The sequence below is a fragment of the Heterocephalus glaber genome, unplaced genomic scaffold (assembly GCF_053883595.1).
Source record: "Heterocephalus glaber isolate CG9 unplaced genomic scaffold, H.glaber_assembly_v1.0 deba00001461, whole genome shotgun sequence".
Taxonomy (NCBI): domain Eukaryota; kingdom Metazoa; phylum Chordata; class Mammalia; order Rodentia; family Bathyergidae; genus Heterocephalus; species Heterocephalus glaber.
Window position 1 is genome coordinate 31,560,564 of NW_028258308.1, and position 11,235 is coordinate 31,571,798.

The following is an 11,235-nucleotide window of genomic DNA, read 5'->3' on the forward strand; positions in this document are numbered from 1 at the left end:
ACCATAGAAGCCATTAAATAGAATAAAATATTAAGAAAAAAACATGAGCATTTCCATGTTTATAAAAACATTGCCATTAAGTTATCTTGGTTTATAATGTATCTGACATTTAATATCAGAAGTATCTTTGTCTCTTGGTATATCAGTTTATTGCATAACATGTATATACAGCTGTGACTTAAAAGCAAGTGAACTTGTAGATTTGTGAACCTTTCAAAAATAGGACAGATTGGGGGCCAGGGATGTACCTCAGTGGCACCACACCTGCTTGGCAAGTGCAAAGTCCTGAGTTCAATCCCTGGTACCCCCCCAAAAAAAAATCAAAAATAGAACAGATGTTTTCCTGAAAACTAGGTTTATTTAACAGCAAACATTTGAGAATTGTTTTTAATGACTTGAAATAGCTTTCTAGGATTAGACTAAGGGGAATTTAATTTATTTTTGTCATAGTGTAAATCATCAACTTTCAAAACATAAGAATCAGGGCCAGGGATTTAGCTCAGTGGTTCTGCCACCTGCCTCACAAGCGCAAGACCCAGAGTTCAATCCCTGGTACCATAAAAAAAAAAAAAAAAAAAATCAATATAAATGGACTAGTAATTACTTTCAAGTCCATTACTTAAAATGTATTATTATTAACGGCCAGGGATTTAGCTCAGTGGCACTGTACCTGCCTTGCAAGCGCAAGGTCCTGAGTTCAATCCCCAGTACCAAAAAAAAGCCCCCAGATACTGAGAAATGCCCAGTTAAGTAGAAATTAGTTGGCATTCACATCTGTTTCATCTTGGCTGTGTCACTGAGATAGTTTTGGTGAAACTCCACGTTTGGTTCAAGCTTTTTACCTAGAAAACTTCTATTCCCAGTGGTAGTTATATACTACGTGACAGTATTCTAGGTAGTATTGGGAAATAGAAAAAAATTGAAGCACATAATCTCTCTCTAAACTAAAAAGTTAGTGAGATAAGACAAAGACAAAAATATATAAGAAAGGGCCGGACATTTAGCTCAGTGGTTCCGCCACCTGCTTCGCAAGTGCAAGGACCCGAGTTCAATCCCCAGTACAAAAAAAAAAGAAACAAGAAAAAATAAATAAGAGGAAGCCAGTTCCTATCCATCCCAAGAGGGAAGTGTAAAGGTTTGCAGAAAGAAAAGATTTAGGATGCAGAAATGAGGGGCAGAGTAATTACCTTTGCTACTTTGGGCAGTGTTGTGCTGACACACAGCCATGGCGATGTGAACATTTCCCACAGTGGTATTCTGTTACTCTGCTTCTCTTCAGCTTTCTTGGGTTCAGGAGGCAGTTCATGCAGTGGCGATGGTTAATTCTAACAGCTTGATCTCTGGATCCCAGATGCTGTGGGGACATGACAGGTGATGAGATTCAATCTCTGTTTTAAAGGAATAAGTAAGCAGATACTTTGGTGAGTTACGTGGGAGGAAATGATTCAAGGATGACTACCAAATTTCTATTTCAGGGAGATAAGTGTGAAGAAGTAATAAAGTTAAAAAATAATAAGATTATTGACCACATGGCCACCATACCCATTTACTACCTAGAAACACCATGGTTTGCCTTGTTTCAGACCATCAAAGCATATTGATACTTGTGACACTTTAACCTCATAACTATTTTATGAATTTCCTGAAGGTTCATAGAGTAGCATCATCATAGCATAGTGGTTACAATGTGGGTTCTAGAATCAGACTACCTGGACTTTTAGCTCTTCCTGGTACTAGGTATATGACTGTTGCAGTTTGAATGTGATGTTCCTGAAAAGGTCCATGTGTTAAAGACTTGGTCCCCAGCCCATGGAGCTATTGAAAGAGGCTGGGGTACAGTGGGAGGAAGTTAGATCACTGGGGGCTGTGCCCTTGAAGGGGATGTTGGGACATCATCTCCTTGTCCCTCTTTTTGCTCTCCAGCCACCATGAGTTAAACAGCTTTTCCTGCCACATGCTCGCATGTGATGACCTGCCTATAAGCCCAAAGCGTTAGGGCCAAGTGACCCTAGTCTGAAACCATAAGCCAAAATAAACATTTCCTCCTTTTAAGTTGATTATCTTAGGCATTTTGTTACAGGAATTGAAAGCTACCTAACACACTGATCTTAGCCAAGTTATTTAACCTCTCTGTCCCTTTTTTTTTTGGTAGCAGGGATCGAACTCAGGACCTTCCACTTACGAGGCAGGCAGCGGTCTATCCCATTTTCACACCTGTAAAATGAGAATATAGTAATTGTAGTACCTACTTTATAAGGTGGTTGTGAGGTTTAAATGTAATATGCAAAGAGGTCACAAACATAGTGATAGTTAAATATTTGCAATTGTGGGCTGGGGTGTAGCTCAGTAAACCATTTGCCTAGCATGCACAAGGTCCTAGACTCAATAACAACACTGAAAGAAAAAAGATTGCTGTTGCTTACCAATTCCTTGTCCTGCTAAGCAGTTTCCTCTTCTCAAGTACACAAATCTCTTTTAAAATACATGTAGTCTTTATAGAATATTGTGCAGACACAAGGTCCCTCTGAGTCATGTAGTAGCTCTTGGAAATGGTATAACCAGCTTGTTCCCAGTCACTGGTTGCATACTTTAGGATGATCAGGAAGCCTTTTTGATTATATAGTAACACTGCCAGGATGCTGTAACATGTGCTTCCAATAAAGTACCTGCATCCTCCCTGCCCCCAATCCTGCACCAAGCCTAACAAGTGATACTTTTTTTTTTTCCAAGAACAAGGAAATACATTGTCAAAATTAAAACAAGAAGGGGAAGGATTGGTGGATCTGAAACTAAGAAATTCTTTTAAAAATGAAAACAAAAGAGACTAAACTGGAGAGGAGCTGTATCCTGGAATGCTTATAGCAACCATAAAAGGCAGGACTCCTGCCAAGGACACCCATCATCACTGCAAGTGGTGGAATCCAGGAGCAGAAGGAACCTTACGGAAGCAACTTAACAGAAGATTTTGCATAGTGAGGGAACAGCAGAGCCAACAGATTTGTATGCATCTCCACATACACCACCATCCCCATCTCACCATCTCCAGTCTGGAGGGAGGATAAAAAAAAATCCTGCTGGGGCCAGGGATTTAGCTCAGCGGTTACGCTGCCTGCTTCGAAAGTGCAAAGACCCAAGTTCGATCCCTGGTACCAAAAAAAAAAAAATCCTGCTATAGCAAAGATGGGATTGTCAAGCCCAAAAGACCAGCCACCAGGTATCCTGCTCAGCAGCATATTTTTATTCCTAATGCACAGGAAATAGTGCTTTTCATTTAGTGAGGCTGCAGGAGAGTGGCAGCAGGTGGCTTACCCTGAGGATCTCAATGAAAGATGAGCACCTAGGGAGGATCACTAAACTGCAGGGCTGAGGAAGAGAAGAAAATATTCCAGGCGTTTACTGAAGGACCCTAGTTAGTGAGACAGACTCCATATTGCTGCTTGACCCACCTGCCTGCCCTTTAGATGAACTCAGAAGGAGGAAGCTTAGAAACCTCCTCCCCTTAGAAAGTCTCTTTAGAAACAACAATTAATCAACTATTGCTTTGCAAATGTTCTAACCGCAGGACATTCTGCTTCTGTACTTTTCGCTTGCTTTGCTAGTTCTATCCCATAGGGGGGCCTAGAAACTGTTGGCCTCAAAGGTGTATAAAGCATGTTTGTCTCCCCCCCAGTCAGGGCTCGAGTCCAATGCTCAGCTCAGTCCTGGCCAGTAATAAACTCCTGAGTGGATTTAATATTGGTCTCTGCTTGGTTCCCTCTCACTGGGTGTAACATTTACAACTTGGAAAACAATGAACAGAAGCTCCATTTTTATAGGTTGAAGTATTGGAGCTATCCACTGCCCCTGGATGTCATACCGAGTGTCATACAAAAATCAGCACATCATCCTTTCAACCACTGTAGTTTGGAAGGTAGATCTTGCTTTTCATAGTCAAAAACTCTAATCAAAGTTTGTCTTTTTTAAAAAACTTCTTGAACAGAAGCAAACTGTTACTAAAAAGTAATTTTAAAATTGTACATATTTGTAAACAGTTGTTCGATTTTCTAGCCATCAAGGTATAAACTTCCCAAACCCATAGCATTCATTTATCTGTTAGAATATTCATTGGTGGTAAGGAGTGGAGGTGTAGGAGGATTAAATTGTCATGCTGACTGCTGGTGACAAGTTGTGCCAGAATACCAGGGAACCTCTTGTTGGTAAACAAGAAAACCACCTAGTTAAGATAGGCATGTCTATACTACAGTAGCAGATGGCTTCCGAAGGTCTGGGATACCAACAGCAAGGTCTTATTTCTCACTCCCTGAACATCCATCACAGACTGGCTGTGGCTATAAACCTGGGATTCTGTCTCTCAGGAACCCTAGCTGTCAGGTACACAGCCCATCTTTTGGCAGAGGCTAGGACTAAGCACATGGTGGCTCTTAGAGCTTCCTCCTTCCACTTCCAGTCCCATTTTCTTAGAGTAAATCACGTGGCCACGCCTGACCTTAGAATAGTGGAAATAAAATCCAAAACAGCTAACCTTTTTTTAAAAATTAATTTTATTGGTACATTTTAGGTATACAATATAATGACATTCATCATTGGAAATTTACATCTTTACATAATCTCTCTTGGTTCTTATTTTTGAAATAAGTTTATTGCTTGGTTTTGGTTTTTGTTTTTTTGGTACTGGGGATCAAACTCAGGACCTTGCACTTCCGAGGCAGGCACTGGAACCATTGAGCTAAATCCATGGCCCATAACCTCTTTTCTTTTTGCTGCCTTTCCCTTGTTTCTCCCCTGTTCCTAAACTTTATATTCCATACTTAACTGGTTCAGGTTCTCAGATTCTGCAGAAATAGATTCCACCAACTGTGGATCAAAAATATTTGAAGAAAAATGAGTCTGTACTGAACATGCATGGACTTTTTTCTTGTCATTCCCTAAACTATACAGTATAACAACTATTTACATATAATTTGCATTATTTTAGGTGCATATTGTAAAATAATTTAGAGTGGGGTTTTTAATTTTGTTTTTTGGTAGTACTGGTACTTGAACCCAGAGCCTTGTGTATGCTATACAAGCACTACCGCCGAGCAACATCTCTAGCCCAGTCATTTTTTCTTTTTTCATACAGGGTCTCAATATGTAGTTCAGTTGAACTTATTATATAGCCCAGCCTGGCCTCAAATCTATGGTTATCCTCCTACCTCAGCCTCCCTGAGTGCCGGGTTTATAGGCATGTGCTACCACACCCAGCCTAAAATGACTTAAAAATGTACAAGGGGATGTATGTGGTTTATGTGAAATTACACTAATTTTTATAAGAGATGAGCATTTGCAGATTTGGGTTTCTATCAGGGACTCTGGAACCAAGCCCTAATGGCTACAAAGGAACAGTTGTGCTCTGGAACCACTATATAGCTTCTTTCTCCCTTCTCATTTTTAGTCCTCTCCTTGTACTTTTCCATCTTCAACTTTCTACTCTATTTCTACCTCCAAGAAAGGCTTAGTTCAAATACAGTTCTCAAGGCAGGGTCAGAATGGATTGGTGACAACCACGCCCCAGCCCCTAGGCCAGCAGGATTTGCTGTTCCATACAACCTCAACTGAAACAACTTTCACCATGTGGGCATTCTGTTTCATCTAGCTATATTCCCATTTCCTCCTATCCAGATTATTTTGAAGCAAATCTAAGACTTAGCATTTTGTCTGTGCATGTTTCTGAAATGTGACCCTTTAACAATCACAAAATAATCATTACACCTGAAATTTTTACAAAAATGCTTTAATATCCAACTAGTTCCAATTTCCCTATAAATTTCCTTTTACAGTTCGTTCATTTGGATCAGGAATTAAAATCCACATATTTATATAACTGTATAAATAGAAAAAGAAATTACAAAAATAAAATGTACTGGGCCCAGGGATTTAAGTCAGTGGTTCTGCCACCTCACAAGTGCAAGTTCCCGAGTTCGATCCCTGGTACCAAAAAAATTAAAATAAAATAAAATGTACTTAGGGTCTGCTATATAGTTAAGAGATGGGAAGGAAATTCCCCTGCTCTTCTCTTCCATCCTGAACATGTTCCCTGGACTTCACATCATTACAATAAATGTCCCCTAGACATCAACACAGTGTTCTTTCTATAGGGAAACACAATCTAAATTCTAAACAGTTTAGAAGTAACATTGTGATAAACATCCCTTTGGAGAGTTGGGATACAAAAAAACACCACCCTATATGTTTTCAGGATATTGTGTTCCTCTAAGGCTCTTTTCTTTTTTTTTTTAATTCTTAAATTATCTTATTGGTACATTTTAGGTATACAGTACATTTACATTTATCATTGGGAACTTGTGCCTTTACATAATGTATCTTGGTTCTTATTTTTTCCCTATTCCCCTGCCCTCCCTTCAACCCCTCTCTGAGGATCTTTATTGAACTAATATATTCAGCCTGGGTATGCAACTAAACCCAGGTTACATTTGATTTCATGATCTGCACAGATGCCCTGCAAGGAATGCACACATAGATAGATAATTACCTCAAGGGTAGTTTAAAAGTGTTTCTAAAGAAATAAGTGCAGAAAAAAACAAATAAAGCAAGCAAAGACACTCCCTTAGAAACAATCTGGCATCTCTAGCTACTGTTATGAATTGGTTCTGGAAATGAGGCCCAAAAGCACATGAATATATGTGATTAGCTGCCAAATACAGGCTGAGAAATTAAAAGTAGGGAAGAAAGAGAAGTTAGGTGTTTTATTAGCACCATACAAAGTGTGTACTCTGTTTTTCAATGAGCCACACAAAGAATCACTTTGTTCTTTATGTGATGAAGACAATAGGAGAAACATAATAGAAAATGCTACTTCTTCATAATGAACTGTGGACATTCCCCATATTTTCTTTCATTTTCCTTCATAAAATTCATGCTGAATGATCAGAGAGCCAAGTTGGAGAAGAATGCCTTACTTTTGCATACTTAATGTATTGAAAACTTGTCAAATCACTTACACAATCATGTCTTCAGTTTTAAAATTAAATAAAGGGATATTTGACACACACCCCATTTTTGGTACATTAGAAAAATTGGACCCCAAGAAAGCATCACTGGAGTCCCACTGATGGTTAGTAGAATGGGATTGAATCAAACCACCTGATTCTCAGAGAGGGGCAACTTTGCCAACAACAGAATCAACAATAATTTGGTTGATAAATAAAATGCTACTGGCAATAGTCACTTTACCATGTCTTTTGAAATGCTTTTCAAAAAGTGCAGTTGAATTTTTGGGAAAAGTTCAGATTAAATGTAACCCGTCCCTTCACCTCTTAGTGCTAAGCTCGGAGACTATAGAGAACCAAATTTCCTACACTATCAGTTTGTATTCTATAATACTGTAAAGAAGAATCTGTTGGAAGTGACCTAAATGGGCGATCTAATAATTGGCATTTTAGTCACTAACAATTGTCATTTATTCTGTCTGAGTCTGTTTCCTGATGCTATGACAGAATACCTGAGGCTAGGAAACTCTTAAAAATATTTATTTATGGTTTTGGAGGTCTAAGAACATGGCACTGGGAAGGGAGATTTTAAGCAAGAGAAGGAAAATATCAAATTCAGTTCTGGCAGCAAAGTCAGAGCAAATTAATAAGAGAGTTTAATGAGGTGCAACTAACTAGTCAAAGGAAATTTGGAAGAGTGGACAGGGGTTTAGGAGAGGCAGAATCAGTAATAGAGGACAAATTTAAAGTTGTCAACTGCTGTACCTGAGGAAAACTGAAAGAGTTATGTTCCAACAAAAGAAATGGGAGCTGGGGGAAGACACATTCATTTTTTCTCCTGCCATCCTGGGGTCCCATGTTCTCTGCTATGCAGACAGATGGTTCCTGGCTCCACATCTCTGGCTCTTGACATTTTTCCTTAGATCAATTCACTTAAATAACATTGTTCTTTATTCTGTCCAGCTAAGTGACATACTCACTACAGGATGCAAATCGAAAGGGCAGAAGTGCACACCCCTATCCATCCATCAGAGGTTGAAATTACCTTTAATTAGAAATTACCTTTGGTAAGGTAAAGTTGGAAGCCAGATTGCATTTTAAAAGGTTCTATTAAACAACTTCTTTTTAAAATTTTTAACATTTCCCTAGAAGCATTTCACTAATCATTGAAAGTACTCAGTTTTTTGAAGTGTAACATATATATATCAAACTTCACACATCAATATACATCTTGAAGGATTTTTTTTTTAGTACTGAGAGTGGAGTCTTCTCACTGAATCACATCCCTTTTATTTTTTATTTTGAGACAGGGATGGCTAAGTCATTAACTTGCCCAGGTGGGCTCAAACTCGCAGTCTTCCTGCCTCAACCTCTCTGAATGCTGAGATTACAGCATACAGTGTGATACCAATGCCAAATTGAAGGATTTTCGTAAACTGAACACACCCATACAGCTTCTCGGGATGACCCATATACAAGGCATTTATTTTTTGTTTTTGTTTTGCTTGCTTCGATTTGTTTTGATTTTTAGACAGGGTCTTGAATTCATTATGTATCCAGGCTGGCCTCCAATTAGAAGAAATCCTTTTGCCTCAGCCTCCTGAGTGCAGAGATTACAGGCATGGACTACCATGCTTGGAAAGGCATTCTTTTTTTTTTTTTTTTTTGCTTAAATTCTTTTATTGGTACATTCTAGGTATACAATACATTTACATTTATCATTGAGTGCTTGTGCCTGTACATGATATGCCTTGGTTCTTATTTTTTCCCCAGTACCTGTTCACCAAGGCATTCATTTTTTTTTTTTGTACCATGGATCAAACTCAGGACCTTGCACTTGTGAAGGGCATTCATTTTTAATAGCTCTTTGATAGTCAATCATAATTTGCTTCACCATCCCCCTAAATGTTGAATAATTTTTTTTTATAAAAAATAATGCTGCAACTTTAAGTCTCCTCCCTTGTACCACTGCCATCACCCTGCTTGTCTTGCTGGGCTAGTCTAAGGATAGTCATTTCAGCAGCATGTTTGTAATGTTCTTAGAGTTCTTTGACACCCTTTGATTATTCCCAAGTCTGGGAATAATTTGTCCAACTTGCCTCCTCTGAGCTTTTGAGTTTGGTGCGAGATGGTCCTTCACTGTTCTGGCTAAGAATACCACAGACTCATGCAGCCTCTGTCCCTCAAGGCCCTTGCTGCTTGTAAAGCAAGGCTCTGTGTGCTAGGATCACATTTCTTTGCCTGGATGTTAATTACTCACATTGACCTATAACTTTTTAAATGATCTGTAACTTCTGACTTAGTATTATTTTTGTCACATTTAAAGATTAAAAGCTTACTTGCAATTTTACATTTTGAAAAGGATGAAAAGGCTAGGTTTGGAACATATAACAAGCTTAAATGCTTGTGTAATCCTCTGTGTGTGTGTGTGTGTGTGTGTGTGTGTGTACTAGAGATTAACCCAGGGCCTCACGCATTGAGCTACACCCCCCAACTGCTGTATAATGCTTTTTGTGGTGGGAGAGATAGCACGGTCAGTAACCACACAGTTTTAAGTAATAGACTTTTTTTCCATTTGACCAAGCAGGTGTTTCTTCTAGTAAATACTAGAATAAAATATAATTAGTAGACAAAACTCAGTTTTATCAATTCCCATTGCTTAGGAGAGAAATCTTTTTTCTTTTATTTTATACCATCCCCCCCCCCAAGCCCCCTCACCTCCCTGTGTACAACATTTTTTTCTTCTATTTTCATGTCACTTCTAGAAGGAGAAAAATCTTGAAAAGTATTGGACTTAAAGTTGATATGAAGAAGAACAGTAATTATATAATAGCACAGCTGCCCACAGATGTGGCAGTACTGTGAACTATTAGTTAAAAGGCATTGCTTCAGTGTTACATGGCAGTGTCAATACCTTTCTCTTTGGGAGGATCTTTTTGTTTTTGTTTTTGTTTTTTTTGTTTAGTACAGGGATTGAACTCAGGACCTTGCACTTACAAGGCAGGCGCAGTACCACTGAGCTAAATCCCCAGCCCAGATGTTTTATTTTTTCATGATTTATTTATTAGTTTTTATGGTTGTGGGGATCAAACCCAGGGCCTTGAACACACTAGACAAGTGCTCTACCACTGAGCTATGTCCCCAAGGAAGAAACAAATGGAGTTTTTAGGATATGCCAAGGAAAAGGAATGCGATCCACCTTCAGAGTTATGCTACACAGAATTTACATCCTGCTATTTGTCTCTTTGTATGTTACATGTTGAGTCAGTTTTGTATTTAATGATTATTTAAGTACTTATCAAGTCTTAGGTGGATTTTCACCTATACTCTGGGAATGATACAAACTTTTCCATCTTTAGACTAAATTTTCAAATTTCTAAGTTTAGGCCAAAATTTTCATGCCTGTGGGTGGTGATGTAACAAACCAATGTGATAATATAGTTGGTTTTGTGTTTGCTGTGGCTTAGATATGGTCTGAGTGACCCCTACATGCCCATGGGTTGGAGGCCTGGTCCTTAGGGTGGTGATATTGGGAGGTTCAGAGGTAATGGAACTTTGAAGAGGTAGACCCCAAGGGAAGGTTTTAAGTCAATTCAGAGCGTCCCCTCCAAAGAGATTAAGGTAGTTCTCATGTCCCTTGATCGTTCTCCACAGCAGTCATTACAAAAGCTGGATCTTGGCCCCACCAACTCTCCAGCTTCTTGTTTGAGATGTAATCCACTGTCCTCACAAGCACTCCTCCCTTGATGTGACATTAGACCCTGGATGCACCATTAGACCCTTATCAGAAGGCAAGCCAATGGGGCTACCCAATCTTGAACTTCAAACCTCAAAAACTGAGAGCAGAGCCAGGAATTTAGCTCAATGGTTCCGACGCCTGCCTCACAAATGCAAGGGCAAGGTCCCAAGTTTGATCCCCGGTAACCCCCCCCCCAAAAAAAAACCAGAGAGCAAAGTAAACCTCCTTTTCTTCATAAGTTAGTCTGCCTCAGGTATTTCAAAATAGTGATGAAAAGTTGACTAATGCTTATTGCTAAAGTTCACATTCCAGGACCAAGTTGGCCAATTGGACAATTTTGGGGTATTGATGTATATAACCATTTACTATGTGGCTAACAGTATCGCCTGTTGTTTTTGTTTTGTTTTTGCAGTGCTGGGGATGGAATCCAGGGCCTTGTTCATGCTAGGCAAATTCTCTACCACTGAGCTATGTCCCCAGCCACCTTGTGTTTTTATGTATTGCCTT